The 16,648-nt window shown below is 40.2% G+C and overlaps 1 protein-coding gene across 1 annotated transcript in view; it reads right to left on the reverse strand.

Annotated features, from left to right (window-relative positions):
• LOC104411562 (contactin-4-like) overlaps positions 1-16,648 on the reverse strand; it is a gene marked incomplete at its 3' end in the record, with an annotated part of 85,013 nt that overhangs the window by 43,020 nt on the left and 25,345 nt on the right. The gene's annotated exons all lie outside the window — the stretch shown is intronic.

The raw sequence follows: 16,648 nt of genomic DNA on the forward strand, positions 1-16,648 counted from the left end.
TTGCCTACAACTAATGCCCAAACACCCTGAAAATCCTTTAAGAACTAAAGTGAACACAAGATTGCTGTAGTTTTCTAAGGGAACACTAATTATACTAAAAAGTGCATTCTTATTTTAATACTCTAATGAGTCATAACTGTAATTGACCTCAACTACCATTAGGTACTTTGGAAAATATATTCTGCCCTCATGTTCCACTGTTTACATATGTAAGAGGCTGAATGCAGATTGTTGGCTTTTATTTATTTATTTTCAACAACAGGATTACAAAATGCCTGCTTAGACTTTTAGGAAGATATGATAATTATGTTTATGTGGGAATATCTAATCATCGTATTTACACATGTGCATCTAATTATAAGTAACCTCATGCTGATGTCAAGAGGATACTCAGAGTAAACAAGGTACCACTTCTCAGCTGGCTTATTATTTTCTGCAAGTAGTTAAGTTGGTTGTTTGCTTTTTTTTATTTACTCTTGGTGAACAATTATCTTGCTCCTCCAGAAGCATCCAGCAATAGGCAAATAAACACCATGGCCCTGCAGTGCACAGAGGCATTTAAATTTGAATGAATCTTTGCATAGCAAGTTTCCACCGAAGTCCCCTGAGCTCTGCAACAGGACAACATTTTGTATTGATTGTGGGATGGTGAATTGACTACATGTTCCTCAACAAAACCCATGGAACTGGGACGGTCTTTTTGGATCAACAATTCCTGTCCCACCCTATCTTTCCCCAGGAAGTTACATAGTTGCATTCATAAATATACTTAAGAAGCAGCAAATTTTTGCCTCCTACTTTTCTGTTATAAGTTGATATTACTTCAGTTGCTAAGAACCCTCTGATTTTCAAGTTAAATATTTCCATTACTAGTCTATAGCTATGTGCTTCTGGGCTAATGATGCCTTTAGCTTAAAGAGTTCCTGCCTCTTTGCTGGTGAGAGCCATCAAGAGCCCTTCTGCCTTCATTTTCGAGACAGGCTTTCCAATCTTATAATTGTTGTACTAGCTTTTCCTAGCCTCTGCCTTAGCTAAAAGGCTTAAATATTTGTGTCATTTAAGCTGAGTGCCAGGTAGAAACCCTGGTTAAGTAGGTCACAGGAGAGCAGAAGGCAAATGTAAAGTTGTGCGTATAGTAAAGAGATCTGATCAAAGGAAGCACCATATAGTGACGATCTGGGATTCTTCTACACAGATGAACCCAATGCATGGGAGAAAAAAGACACCTATTTCCTTTGGTTGCAGAACACCAATCTCCTCAAGAATCTCCTCAAAAGCCATCTTCAAACTCTATTAATTTGACAACATAGAATCTGATGCTATATCTCTGCCTTCCTTTCATTACAACAAATCATTGCCCAGAAAAATACAACTGTCCTAATTACACAGAATTAGATAGTAGGAGCAGTGCATTATCGCTATATAATATTTAAAACAATCCTCTGGATAATTCTCTCTCTCAAATAACGTGGGACTAATGGAATATAGAGCACAGGGAATAACATAGACTGGAGCATCTATAAGTGCTTTTGCTTGTGTAGCAACACGTAAATAAATACTATATCAAACTCACTTTGATTTCCTTAGAGATCCTAGTGCAATATTTATGGCTTTTCAAACTTGTCGGATTTCTTTTGATAAGGTTTCTCATACTAATTGCTATGGAAGTGATAGACAGTTCACATCCCATAGGCAATTTGTAACAACTGTGTAAACAGACACTTAAAATACAGCCTGACATGGCTCCTGGTGACTGCATGTGATTGAAACATTTACTGAAGTTACAGACAGAGTCTTTCAGTACAAAGAATGAGCAGGAACAGGCAATTCATGGTTCTCTAATTGCACATTAGACTCTACATCCTCAAAGAATTTATTACAAACTTCTCCTTTCTAATTTGGGGCCCTTTGTAATTTTGCCTAACTTACAATGCTTTCATTTTCCCCTTTAAAGCATGTTCAAGTAGGTCTCTCAAACAGAGAATATTATCTAAAGATTTCTGACCCATATTTGCCTTTTTTAAAGGCAAGCAGAAACATTTTGCAATCCCACTGCCAGCAGTAGAGCACCAGTCTGGTTTTCAACTGCAAAGACCTCTGCTGTGCTCTGGTACTGCACTTCTCTTCATTGCCCTGATGAACTGGATTTCCATGATAGACCAGAATGAGGTGGAGACTTTTGGGTGGCAAATCTTCACTTCTGTAATGATTATCAGCAAGGACAGGAGATGAAATTACTTGTATGTTTTTGGTATAGATGGTCTATGCATCCTGGCTTGAGCTATCACCAGACTGAAGACATTCAACCCCGAAACTTTTCTTACTCTGCTGACTACGAGAAGAGCCTTTTTCATCTATGCAAATTCATACTGATGGGTTACACACACTTGAGTACCTGAAATACCAATATTTGCCACCATAGGCACATGCTAGAAGAAGGAAAGTGGATTGTAGGTTTCTGTGCATAAGCTCACAAATTCCTAGGTATTTGTTCTACTGGTCCACAGCAAAGACAACAGAGATGGGGAAGAGCATCCTAAATTAGTTACCATCACTCACCTACTGCAAAGGAATCAATGGAAAATTTGGGCTCATGAAGAGCAGTGGAGGTAACAGGTGTGTTAGCAGAAGCTTGATTTGACTTTGAAGGACAGTGGAAGCGATTGGCATAAACACACAGAGCTGCGAATCAGTCCCAGACCAGATATGTGGCAGGAAAGTCCACTGCACACCAGCGGAACATTGACCTCTTTATGCTCCATCCCCTGCCACTGTGGTAGGGGCTTTCAGGAGAAGCTCAATTGCACAGAGGTAACACAGCACACTTATTGTTAATATTTATGTCTCTGTGCTAGTGACAGGCAGGAGAACATGCTAGGCAGTACATGGCAGCAGGTTATACACCTTTAGCATCCTTCTACGCAACATCAGGCAGGAACAGTCTTGATTCAAAGCCCCACAGACAGCCTTTCACTTGAGTTCCTATTTGCAAAGTTGTTTTACTTAAACATGTGTGTCAGCAATACCAAAAAAGAAGCCAGAAGCCTTTTTTTCTTTACTCCTTTCACCCTTTTCAGAGACTCTCTCATACCAGGTGTTTCTCCCATGCTCTACAATGAACCCTGATGCTCAGGCATGGGTTTCAGGACCAAATGCACTAACCACAAGTATGTACCCTGTATCTCATAAAAGTGTCAATGAATATTTAAAAATAGAACCCAAGGCTTCTGCCACTATTTCATGGCTAATTAACACAGTTTAAGAAAATTTAGAGCAGTCAGCAGTTGCTGTCAACTTTAGCAATTAAAAAGGAAATAAATTATCCAAACCACTTGAATGTAGATTTAGGACATTTAAGATATGCCTTTTCAATTCTATTATTGGCCTGCAGACACTCTTTCTGTACTCTCCCCCCTCCAAGAAAAAATGTCCTGATCTGCTTGCTTGCCAGGGCACCAGCAGAGAAACAGACCTGGCAGTCCCATGCCACACCATGGCTGCCTTTCTGAAGAAGCTGAGTCCACTGGGGTGCTGATGTGGAACCCAGAGCCTTTGTTCACCCTGGGGAATATGAGACACGCAAAGTAGAAGTTGCATGACTTTGCCTTGCTGCATGGGTTTTGTCTAGGGTTTTCTTGTTTGGTTTTGTTTGATTTGCTCGGCAAAGCACGCAGCCCTCCTGGGTCTGCCTTTCCTGATCACGTTCAGATCCCATCATTTTTCTAACGCATTTGATGATAAACTATTAAAGCACAAGTCTCTCCCGTGCTGCCCACACAACACTCTGCCTGAGACAAGAAACAAAGCTAAAGACACTGTAGATTGTAAACTTTCTTTAAATGATAGCAAGTGCAAAAGAAAAAAGGGCTACTGAAAGCTGAACAGAAATACTGCTATGAGTAATTATTATAATTAGACCATATGGTTTACCAAAATAACGTCCTCTTGTTTTCTGCCATCCTATTTTGTCTTTGTCTTGCTTTTGCCTTTTAGTACAAAAAACTCTTCTCTTGATATTTTTTTTTTTTTTAAGTCCATAAAGTCAGTGCTGCCACTTAAAAAGGTCTCTGTAGCTATTATGGGAAAAGCTATTAAAACATCATGATTATGGTAACCATAAAGCTGAATAGAAGAATGAAATTTTGAAATTAGTATTAGCCAAAAAATGAGGATCATTTATCATTTTTAAGAAGAACAGTGTGGTACAATACACTATTATTTTTTTAATAGGCTTTACTGAAAGTTACAGAGATTAATCCAATCTTTAATGATTCCTATAATTTCGATGTTATCACCTACTATATCACTCTCAAGTTGGACAGGCAGGAACTTTTTCAGTGTGAAATGAAAGTTTGGCAGCATTTCCTGTAAATCTTGATGCACAAAAATAAGCTTCCTTATGCATGGCGAGAAAGAAATACGAAATCAAGGAAATGAAGAAAATCCTCCCTTCGAAACAGTCTCAAGCAACCTAAACTGTAACTGCAGTAGGACAGTATTTTGGACTAATTTTGAGACTTTTTGAAAGAAAAGGTGAGGCTTATCCCAGTCTTACAAAAAAGGACCAATTTAAATCCAGATATGGTGAATACAGCTCCATTCGATAGGTTTGCACTTTCCTTGACTATGCAAGTTCCATAAAAGGATGATTGCCTTTTTATGTTTTCAAATGCAATTTATTCTTAGGTATGGGAAGTGCTGAAGTTCTGCTGTCTGCTTTACTCCATATCTCTGCTTTCCCAGTCACAGATGGGGCCCTTCCAGATACAGCAAAGTCACACAAAGCTTTTCCTGAAGAGAAGCTATTCCCTCAGCCATTGCATTGCAACCAATGGTAGTGAGCAACTGGCTCTAGCATTTTGCTTTTATATGATTTACTACAGACACATATTTCTTGGCTCTGTGTGTATTACCATCTGAGCCTTCCATAATCTTGGTTTCCATTAAAGAAGCTGATGCACACACGCACTCAGCCCTTCCTCACCTTCCAGCATTTGCTGCACTCCAGGCTAGGAAGTGCCAAAGCTTCACACCTGCTATTTATTTTATGTATTCAGATACTGCAACATCATTTAGCCACAGAAAATCCCAATCATAGCCCATATCTTCCTCCCCCCTCCCCCCGCACCAGTTCATAAAAGCCATTCACACCACAGGTCATAAAGTCATATCCACGTCCGGACAAGACGTAATTTTCTCTTATACAGCAATAGGATAATGTTGCCTTGAATGGAGTGAGGGAAGAACCTGGCCACCTGTAATGAAGCCTGGTGCAAGGCTTTACCCTGGCAGAACACAACTGTGACACAGACCCTGGCATACACAAGTGAACGCCCCGTTGTACCACCTTTACACACCTCTATGACTGCACCCTGATGGGCTTGAGCAGATAATGTCTCTGTCAACAGCAGTGTTGTATAAGCTTCATAAAGACCAATTTTTGGTGAATAATTTGTCGACTTCTTTGTTTTTTTGCTCTGATTGCTTGCGTTCCTTGGTGTTCCAATCTTTCTTAAGTAGCGTTAACAGGGTGTTTTGATGGTTACGGTAAATTTGGGCAATGATAAAGCATAACTGATTATCTGATGAGCATCCTTTGTATTCTTTCTGTATTCTCATCTTGCTGACTAAATTTTGCTGAGTACTTGTAGGGGATATTCGTAATTTCAAATTTCACTGTGATTTGATTAAGCAATCAACATTTGTAGCTCCATGAATAACAAAACATGAGCTGGAAAGGTAGCTAGATGCACCACAACATGCTGGCTGGGAGGGCACTGAGGGAGAGGAAAGAGGATTTTATCAGGCAAAGGCAAATCCCTGGCACTATGTACCATGTGTGTGGCCCTACCTAACCCCCACGGCTCTTCTCCACCCACACCAGTAATTTGCTGGCAACTGCATTGCAGTTTCTGGCCATTTTTCTCTTTCACAGTTTTATTTTATAGTAAAGCTACATGAATTATGCACCATAAACATTTTTTGTGGGTCTACAGACCATTTCATTGCCCTGCTAGCACATTGGACTAATTAATATCTTCTCTTTTTACATAAATGCAGAATAATTTAAAGGAATCAACCAGGATGCAAAAATCACTTGGTAATTCTCCCCTTAACTCTGTGGTCTGCCCTCTCCATCACATAGGGCCTCCAGCTACAACACACCATAGCTCCTATGCCTCCAATGCAGGTTTTCATAAAAAGAATAATGAATAATGAACAAGATTAATCTAAAGTTAATAATACATTTTTGGGTGAACCCTCATGCATGCTAAACGTGATGATACAGTTACTGTGCAGCCTGCCAGTCAATCATTTGCATACAAAGAAATGTGGTGCCCTTGCCAGATGGGACAGAAAAAAAGCACATGCCCTTTATTTTTGCTAATACTAGAGAACTGGTTTGCAGAATTTGACTTGGAACGGTGTGAAAGCACCATAAGTCACTGTTGTCAGTGGTGATATAGTATGATGGGAATCATCATAAAGACATGATATCACGGAAGGCAATGAGCAGGCTGAGAGGTCATCTCTCCAACCCGAGGCATAACTATGACATCTCTGAGTTTTTTCCATCTTTTTTATTACAAACCCCTAATGATGATAACGTACAATTTCTGATACAGTCTAACAGGGCACAACACACACCAACGGGGAAACAGAGCTGTACCACAGGCTGCAGTGCTGGCATCTCCTGATCACACACTAACAGTAACAGCAAGTGGCCCCTTTCTGCTTGGGGAGGGGTAATTGTTTTTGTAAACATAACTGTGCCCATGTGTTTGCTAGTGCTGGATACGCATGTACAGGGCATGTCCATTAGCAAGACAGAAGTGTGTAAACATGAGGAAAATGCAGCCAAGTTCTGTGTCAGACTCATCCTCCCAGCAATTTGCAATGCATGGAGGGCTGTGGTTGTTTCCCAGCCCCTTGACTCCATGCTCACACAGCATGTAGAGCTTCACATATGGGAAATTAAAAAGGTGAGAGGCCTTCATTACCTGAAGTCTAATCAATAATCACCTTTATCTGCTGCATCCCCATTTTTCTGTATCTCTAAAATAGTTAAATATTTGATGGCTGTACACAGCTGTCCTGGCTTATCTCTTGCTAACAGCTCCCAGCCCCAGTTGATGGCTGGCTATGCTGGCTGCTGTGGCACCAGGAACATTGACTACTGTACTGTACCACTGAGGATTTTGACAAAATTTGAACTTAAAGTTCCCTCAGGGACAAAAATCAACAGAAGCCTTTATCAGCAACTGAATGGAAAACGTTCTGAGATGGAGTTCCATGCTGTTGTAGTTACTACAGTTAAATACACAAACCTATTTCAAAAATGTCTGATGGGCAGCAGGCACCCTCCCGCAACCCCACTGATGTAGCATGCAGGCTGGCAGGTTCTGGAAAAAACTATATGTTTTTTCATATGACAAAACCCATAAACTGTCTTATAGAAATCTACAGCTTAGCCTGGTTTTGCCTGAAAAGAAAACCCATAAGCCAACCCATCTGGTTTTTGTCATAAGAGCTTATGATACCTTTGGGGAACCAGGCTCAGTGGTCACTGAAACTGGTAAAACCTTGTCCAGGATTAGATTTGATGCCACTTACTTTCATGCACCTCTGGTTTAAACTGTAAGTTTTGGAGCTACAAGGCTCTGTGGGAAGGGTTGGTCCCCTCCAGCCATGCCCCTTCTCAACAAAGATGCAACCTTGAACTGCACCAACCAACAGTGATGCTCCAGACACTGGAAAAATTGGGTTGCTGGGCCCACCAAGAGAAACACTGGTCCATTAAAGAAGAGAATTACAAACTGAAAGCTTATTTCTGCTAAGAAAAATTCCTCCGGAGTTATCGGATGGGAAATCCTGGAATGAAACACCACCCCCCATGGCATAAGAGGGTGGTCATGGCAGTTGATTTACGGTGAAATCAGGATTGCAGGAAAATATTATGCAGTGTAACGTGCCATTAATGTAACTACAATATAACTAAAACGTAACTTTATCAAACCAATCTTAAAAAAAAGCATCAATGCAGAAAGGACTCACAAATGGTGAATAGCAGTATATTTGCTACAACCTTTAACCCTGTTGATCACACAACACCATCCTGCAAGCCAGAAGACACATGCTTGGTCTCCTGTGACACTGATTCAAGCCTAGATGATTTCACAGCTTTTCCCACTGAGCAATGTATGGAACTGTATGATGCTCTGTTTGTAAGCTGATTTCAGCAAGGAAATTCCTGTTAAAAAATAGAGTAATAGCTTGATATGGTCCACAGAGTGGCCTCAACATCTTTCCAAAGCAATACTCGTCTTCACCTGACAGCCAGAAATAAAGTACCTCCATGGCAGATACTGTCAGCAGCAAATGGAAAGGAAAGAGAGGAGAGATTGGCCAGAAAAAAAAGATAAAGGAGGCTGGACTGAAGCTGCTCATTACTTACAGGCAAACATCAAATGAGAATAGATAAGCTTTAGCTGGGCACATGCATGAATGACGCTTACAGTGTTTTTTAATTCTGCATCGTAGTTTTGCTGTGTGAGATTCAGTCATTGCTTGTATTTTCCAGGTTTGTCCTACATAAAGTGCTACACACATCACCTTAAGGAATAACTCACAGATGTAATCCATCAGTTTGTTTTCTGTTTAAAGTCAGAGAGAGTTAGCCTAAAAATCTTTTTTTTTGTGCACTTTCTTCAGTCAAGCTAAAGGTCCCTGGGCTTGCTTTAAAACATTTCAATGTGACCTAGCTAATCCTTTAATACCAGCTTTCACTACCTTTGATCAGCCTCTTACTGTAGCTATAAGAGATTAGATCAAACCTTTAAAAAAAGAAAGTTGGTTGCAGAGAATTTTCTTACTGCAGTGAATTAATATGACTATCAACTCCAAGGTTGAAATATCTGGGCAAGCAGTGCAGGTGGTATGTCCTTTAGGGGAGATATCCACACTGACAGTCACTGCTACGTGATGCTATGGCACTTTCCTGTAGTACACAGGAAGAAAATCATTATTTTCACATATTTGATAGTTTTGATATCTATCAGCTGAAAATAACATCATTGTGGCCCATTTAGACATTCTATATGTATCAGGCAACAGAAAACGCCAAAACCAATATCCCCATTTATTTTCCAACAACAAAAAAACACCCTTACAGAAATGAGTGCTCATACAGCCAGCCAGGACTATTGACTTAAATGAAGCAGTATATGCATTCAGGGATCTGGAAAGCCAAATTTGACTGTGAAAGTGGAGATACCTCACTGCTGCGATTGTGTCACCAACACACTTTCTGCTACGCCTATCTCACGGGAGCTGGAAGATCAGCTACCCTGGATGCTTTTGAGAGCTTTTGCTGAAGAGGCTGGCTAAGGCTGGGTTTGCAGGGTAAGGGTGGTTGCAACACGCTTAGTGAAGCCTGGGAGCTAGACTCAGACCTCTAATTTATTTTATAAAGAGATCACATATGTTACAACTTTCCATAAATGCCTATTGACTGAATTCTGTCAGACAGCAGATTTTACTCATCTTTAGCCAGCCCCTGCCAGGTCTACCCCCTTTCAATACCATTTCAATCTTCATTTACTGGTGACTGCAACTGAACAGGGGAGTAAACCACATGGCTAGCTCACCGATGATTTCTTTTTAAAGATGTCACAAGCTGTCACTGATAAATAAATAAATAAAAAATAATCCATTAATGTCATATTCCTTATTATTTCGGTACTTCCAAGGTCTTAACTGCAGAGTTGCGCCTCTTCTCCTCTAGTTCTCTGGAAGAGCAGCATGCATTACAAACCCCAGATGTCCTGCTTCACTCCCTGTCCATGACAGCTTACCTGGGGCACAAACATGTGATAGTAAGTGGCTGGTAAGGAGCTTGCAGCAGTGCTGACACTGAAGGTGATGTGATGACACACGCTAGCTGAAAATCTGGGTCTTAGTGCCTGTGTCAACGTCTGTTCTTGACTGGAACCCTATTTTGCAACTCTTATTCACAAAACCCATCCCTACTGAAATGGGTCACACCACCAACTCAGGAGCTTAAATTAGTGTAAATCTGAGTTTTGGCATTTGCATTATTGGAAATATTTGTAATTTCAGAAATTTCTCAACTAGAACAGCACTGCACATTCTATGTGATGTCAGAAATATTCAGCTGAAGCATTCCCAAATTAGGAAAGAAATTATCTTTATCCCTTATCCTCAAATACATTGATAAACTTGAGCACAAACTGAATCAGCAGTTTTAGAGAAAGGATTATACTAGATTAATTTTAATCTAAACCATTTCTATCTCCTGATAAGCTTTTTACTTCTTGCTTTTAATAATTTAAACAGTGACTGTGGCATAGTATAAAAAATAAATGATGGGAGATGCACTTCAAGGGGAAGTTACAACTCTCAATCACTTCTTACTTAAATAAGTTTCATATGCCTGACTTTATGTTTCATGAAACCCATTTTTGCTGAACTGTAATAATCTTCAACACCAGACGCAGAAGAATTACACTTTCCCGGAGCCAGTGAGGAACCCCCATGTCTGACTCGCCTGCTCTCTGTAGTGTTGCTATGGGAAAGAGATACCTCAAGTGAAGTTTGGGCTATTGAGATGACGTCTGCTGCCAGGCAGCTTAGATCTGGCTGCAGCTTTCAGGAGCATCACTAAACTTCTTACAAGCAGGGACCTCATCTTGCAGTTACGATGCAAGGCGCTAGGAATTGGCAGGTTTGGGGAAGTTGTTTTCTGGTTCTTGGCTTGAGATAAGTCACTCAGAGGCTTACTGAATTCAAGAGCTTATGCTCTGGAAACCACTTTTAAAATGTTGATACTTTTTTGGACATGGGAATTTGACTACTGCAAGCTATGTTTGACACTCAAACTACGCTAAGAGAAAAAATGTAACAGATTCAGGTATTTTTGATGCTACACTGTTTTCTGTCTTCATGGTCTTCTCCATCTCCCATATATATCCAATATACATGCTGCATCCTGCTCCAGTGAGCAGTACCTAGACAAATTCTGTTTGAATTTCATGTTTTCCTACTCCAGGAAAGACAACTGTAAGCTGCTGAGCCCCAGCTTATGGGGAACACCAAACTACTGTGGCATTTTCCAGTTTGCTTAGACATCAAGCCTTCCCTCTGCCATTCCCTGCATCCTGAAAGCAGTTCATGCACAACAGTTTAACTCCTGCTCCACAAACCAGTGAGGTCTGCAACTCCTCCTTGTGCTGCAGGTACCATGTCTGCTATCAGCAACCTCACTGCCATTGCCATACTCACATATGTTGTAAGCATAACTGACTAATGCTAATGGAAAATATTTCTCCAACTCGTTCTTCTTTTTCTTTCCCAGCCCCAGGGGACAGTTTACCTGCTCATATTTTGACTCCAACCTTTGGAGTGATCCATGAAAGGCTGCTCAATGACCTTGCAGCATTTTGACAAATCGCTGAATCAACCTGCAACCTGCTTAGCAGATTTTTTGCTTGGTTTCCTAGAGAAATGGAACTTTTAAAACCATGTTGCCCACCCATCTGTGAGATACTCCCCTCTAAATCAGCTTCTCACTAATTGGAACCAAATTTGAACAAGCAGCAAAGGCTTATGAAGACATTAAGATAGGAGAGAAGGAGGAGAAAGTATTTATGTCTCATTAAGAAGAGAGGGGTGGTTTAGTACTTTGGCAATCTGCTTGACAATAAGCAACTGCCCAGTCCTGGGCATGTGGGTTGTGCAAGAAGTACAGTTTTTAAAAAGCTCTAGGCATACCACACTGAAAGAAACTGCAGGAAAATTAAAGCTGGATATTAAGGTTACTATAGTGAAGAGGAGTGGGGACATCAAATGTTCCAGGTTACCTGCTATGGAAGAAATACTGGCAGGAGAAGCATTCTCATCCTAACAAATACAGAAAAGTAACAGAACTTGTAAGACTGAACTTTCCATTCCTCTGAAGATTTCATATTAATGGGGAATGCACCACAAGAAAAAGATCTGGTACCAAGAAGCTGATTTAACACATAAGGGAACACGTGCTTCAAGGCTTTTGCCCAAAGCCATTCTGAATTGGCCATCCAGCAGAAATGCTAGATGCATTCATGCAGCAGCATAAATGTTGCAGCGTAGGCAGAAGAGGCTGATGCTGCCTGGGCAGAATGAAATAATCCTCTGCTTTTAAGTAGATGTAAGGTGGAAATGTCCTTGGCCTCTCTGACTATAAGCTATTTCTAGAGAAATTTCTTTCCATTCCATTACTGTTTTCAAAGTTGACTATTTTCCAAAGTTTTAACATGAACTTTGATTAATGGAGAATATTGAAAACGTTTGTTCCCATTGTTACAATGACAACTCTAAACATTTATTAATAATGTATTAATTCTTCATAAGTGTCAAATGAAAAGCCAGTGTGACAGTTTTCAAAGAAGAGAGAGAAACAACTGCAAGGTTGGCACTACAGGATGGGGAGTAAATGGGCACAAATACTGACAGAGAAACAACTACAACAGAGAAAACTCTGTTCCAAAGCACTCCCTGCTGAGCAGCACTGCTTGGGGGGTTGAAACCCCCCCCGCCCCACATCCTCTCGATGGTATGAAAATACCTGATAATTGCCTCTTTCCTTCTACACTGTTCTGATTAGTTTTCCCAATTTTCTCCCCTTCCTCCTTGTACTAGGCAGTGGGGGCAGTATGATTACGAGAGAATACAAGATGTGATTTGTGTGATGGATTATTTACAAGACAAACTTCTTAAACCATTCATCACATAACAGAGGCCATCAGCCATAGTTACAGCTAAAATGTTTTCACTGTTTCCAGCTCAGGAAGTGCCCACCACTGCTTTTTTTTTTTTTTTTTTTTTTTAAAAGAGAGGAAACCCCCCTGAGTAAGCACACACTAATCATTTTTCAGCATTTTTTTGAAAAGAGAGGAAACCTGCCCAGATGAGTAAGCACACACTAATCATTTTTCAGCAGAGCACAGAAGTGGTCTCAGCACCACTGTAATCAGTAAAGTGCTTTCCGAAAACATGTCTGGTGTCTACACTTCAGTACCTACCACACAGCATGAAAGGCTGAGATTGAGATGAAATCACAATTGCCATCTCTTCTGTCAAACGCTAAAATTTTGTTAGTTCTACTTGATTAAGCTGTGCAACAGAACTAAAAGTTCTCCTAGCTTTTGGGGAAAAAAAAGGCAGGATAGAATGAGAAAACCTGAACACATCCATTATGTGAACAGATGTGAGAATAATTCTCTGTCAACATTTCAGCTCACAGACACAGACTCCATGGCTGGGTTTCCAATAGGAGTAATGGCATCAGACGGGAAAGAGGTATTTCAACAAACTGAGATTTAATGAATCTCCTCCTGTTTGGGAAAATGGAATTTTACACATTCATTGAGAACATGGGCTCTGCAGAGGGACAGAAAGCTTATTTTTCTTTAACACTTGTCTTTGTTCAGTTAAAGAGACACAGATCCCAGATGATCAGGAAGGTTGTCCAACTCCACAGCAAGGAGCAGAGGAGTGCGGGGAATTGAGGTTCAGGACTAGAAATTACGTCAGGAAGGTTCAGTTCCTGGGACACCAGGAACTTAGTTACAGGCCCTGTGCAAGTGAAAAGACATGTCCTGTAGAAACACCTGCAGGTTTCCATCTGCATATCTACAAAAGCTACTGGCTAATTTATTTCTTGCAGAGATTACTGAGATAAATTACAAGGTGTGGGAATATGTTACAGATGTCATAGGGGTGGTATGGGCTATCTCAGAAGAAGACATACCTCTAACCTCTAGAGAACACGAAATTTAAATAATCAATTGAAAGATCATTTTCACTAGTTCTCTGTGCACATTCACCATTTCTCACAGCAATTGGACATGTCTAACTCTATAAAGTTTTCCCATGAGGGCAAGAGGGCAAATGTCATGAGAACATTGTGTATATAGCTCTTTCTAAAGATGAACCAAGAGAAAACTGGGGAGGGGACAGTGAAGGAAATCCTAAAAGACAAGCTCATTTATCTTCCCAAAGAAGGGAGGGGAAGGATTTACACACTTCTTTGTTCGCATGCTTATGGGTGTGCTACTAGCCCATGGAGTGAAACATGTATATCTTTCTAGGATTCTGGGTTTTTTTAAACTCTAGACTCACAATGAAATGCTGGGGATGTTAGAAGATATTTGAAGACTGTAGTTAAAATATTAACTAGCCCTGCCTATCAAATAAATCTAGTAAAAGTGGCAGCTAAACCACTCAGTTCCCACAAACTTCAATTAAAAGAACTCTTTGGAACAAAGAAATATTTCGGCCTTCACACTTTGAGATAAAGTTAAAAAGACAGCCACCTCCAAATACTTCCCAGGCATATCCCCTTTGGAGCATGACTTATATTCAGGGTCCTGAGAAACATAAGTGAGTATTTGCTTTGGTTTTGGGGGCTTTTTTGTTTGTTTAAATTAAGTTTATCTTAACAAATAAATGTATCTTGCCAAATTTGATTAACTATACTGGAAAAGAAAGCAGACAAGTAAAGCTAATCTGTTTCCCCCTGCAAAGCTCCTCTCAAAAGGAAAGCATTTCACCAACAGCTTTATTGGTTTATGTTTTGAAACATTCAATGATTTCTAAATATATCTAAAAGTAATCAGAAGGCTTAAGAATACAACAGAATGAAACACTTTGGGCAAAATGAAGGTTAGGGTTTTGTTTTTTTTTGCTGTTGTTGCTTTGTACACCCCCACCCCCCCCTTCTCCATTTTGGCTAGCAATTCTTTCCCCCAGTCGATTACTCCTATAGCTCTACTGGAGAGCAACAGCAAACAATATTGATCTAGTGGGGCTTTGAAAATTTAAAGCAATAGAGCATTGTTTTAAGGCATCCAGATCATAGAGCTCATACTAAGACATGCTGAGATACCTTAAACTAGTCTGATCCAAAAGGTCATGAAAACTTTTTGATGCTCCCCCCATTTCCAAACTTGTTAATGTGATTCAGATACTGGGGACTGCCCACTTAATGCTGCGGTACTGGCTGGTGGCTGTGATGGGGACCCTCATGTACTGCAACGAAACCAAAGCCAAATTTTAGCTACACACATACTTTCAAGAGTTTTGACTGTTGTCTCTTGTCCACTTCTCTACAGCCACTCATAATGCCGTTACATGGCCCACGAATGCCATGTTCCCACAACAGTATTTATTCTTACTCTACTTTTATCATAGAGCTTCACAGGTAGAATGGTCCACAACCCCCATCATTAGGCTTTTGACTAAAAACGCTGAGGAAATAATGAGGGAAAACCCTGTATGCACAGGGTAATTATCTCAGAAAAATGCTAACAGCCCACGTAGGTGTCCACTAGTTCTTGTACTGATTTAGTGCATGTAAGTGAACAAATGGGGACGACAAACAAGAAGGAAAAGAACTGAAAACTCTTTAACAGACAGGGCATCATAAACATAGCAGGACTGGCTTCAGGGGCTCAGGCATCTACTGCTCCAAGAGCAGAAAATACAACCGAAGCAAATGTTTGATTTGCATTTATTCTTGTTTTCAGTCCAGCAACTTCCCAAGCTCCAGATGAACATTTATTCTCCAAATTTCCAGCACTCAGCATGCACTTTATCTTAGGAGGCAATCACATCATTATGCTGCTTAACAAAATGTAACACCAGAGCGCACTGACCTGACAAAATAGCGACTCCCTGATGAAACCATGCTGCAAGAAATACACATTCCATTTTCATCTCAGGGGACCGGGGGGGAAGCCTAGGTTCATATGCTGAATCTCCAACTCATATTAAACTAAAAATTGGGATAATACATGGCAATGCCCAAACTGTTCTGTGTAAGCTGTACGAGGCCCATTTTATGATGCTAAAAATACATGTTAATCATTTGGATTCACTTTCAGGATGAATGTCTTGCAACATTTGAACAGTAGGAAGCCCTTTATTGGGCATCATTAAAAAGAAGAAAAAAAACCCAAACCAACCCAAACCCTTAACAACTAATGTATGTAGGGCAACATAATTTCACTTTTAGCTGTCAGCTCTTTAAATTCAGATGTTTCCAAGTAGCAAAGTATTAGAGTGAACTACAGTTGAAAGGATAAAGGTCTGGATGCAGATGAACATTTTTTTACAGTAAAATCCACAATTTTTAAGACCAATACAACCAATGACACAACATTGGACAGGAAATAATTCCCTTCTAATTTGCTATTTTTCTTTTCTCAAATCTTTTCAGCTAAGGGGGGCTCCAAGACTTGCCACTTGAGCCACCTGACAATGGAGGAGACACTGGCACTGAGCCCTCTTCAGACACCTGGGAAGCCTTCCCATTAGGGAAAAATTCTCGACCCTGTCTCTCTGATACCAGAAGGATATCCTAAGCTCTGTGCTCATGAATCTGGCCAGGATGTTTGTTTTTTTTTCACAGGCTTCTACTAGCCTACTGAATACTCTCATCACCAAAACAACAGCTATTCTCAGATCAATTGGTTTTGCTTTTTAAAAATTATTATTTTTTTGAGATTTCATTTTCAATGCACATCAGAAACTAAAGCTAATAATAATAATAATGATAATAATAATAATGTATTCCCCCCCCCCCCCCCAC

Source organism: Nestor notabilis, unplaced genomic scaffold (genome assembly GCF_000696875.1).
Source record: "Nestor notabilis isolate BGI_N333 unplaced genomic scaffold, ASM69687v1 scaffold26680, whole genome shotgun sequence".
Taxonomy (NCBI): Eukaryota; Metazoa; Chordata; class Aves; order Psittaciformes; family Psittacidae; genus Nestor; species Nestor notabilis.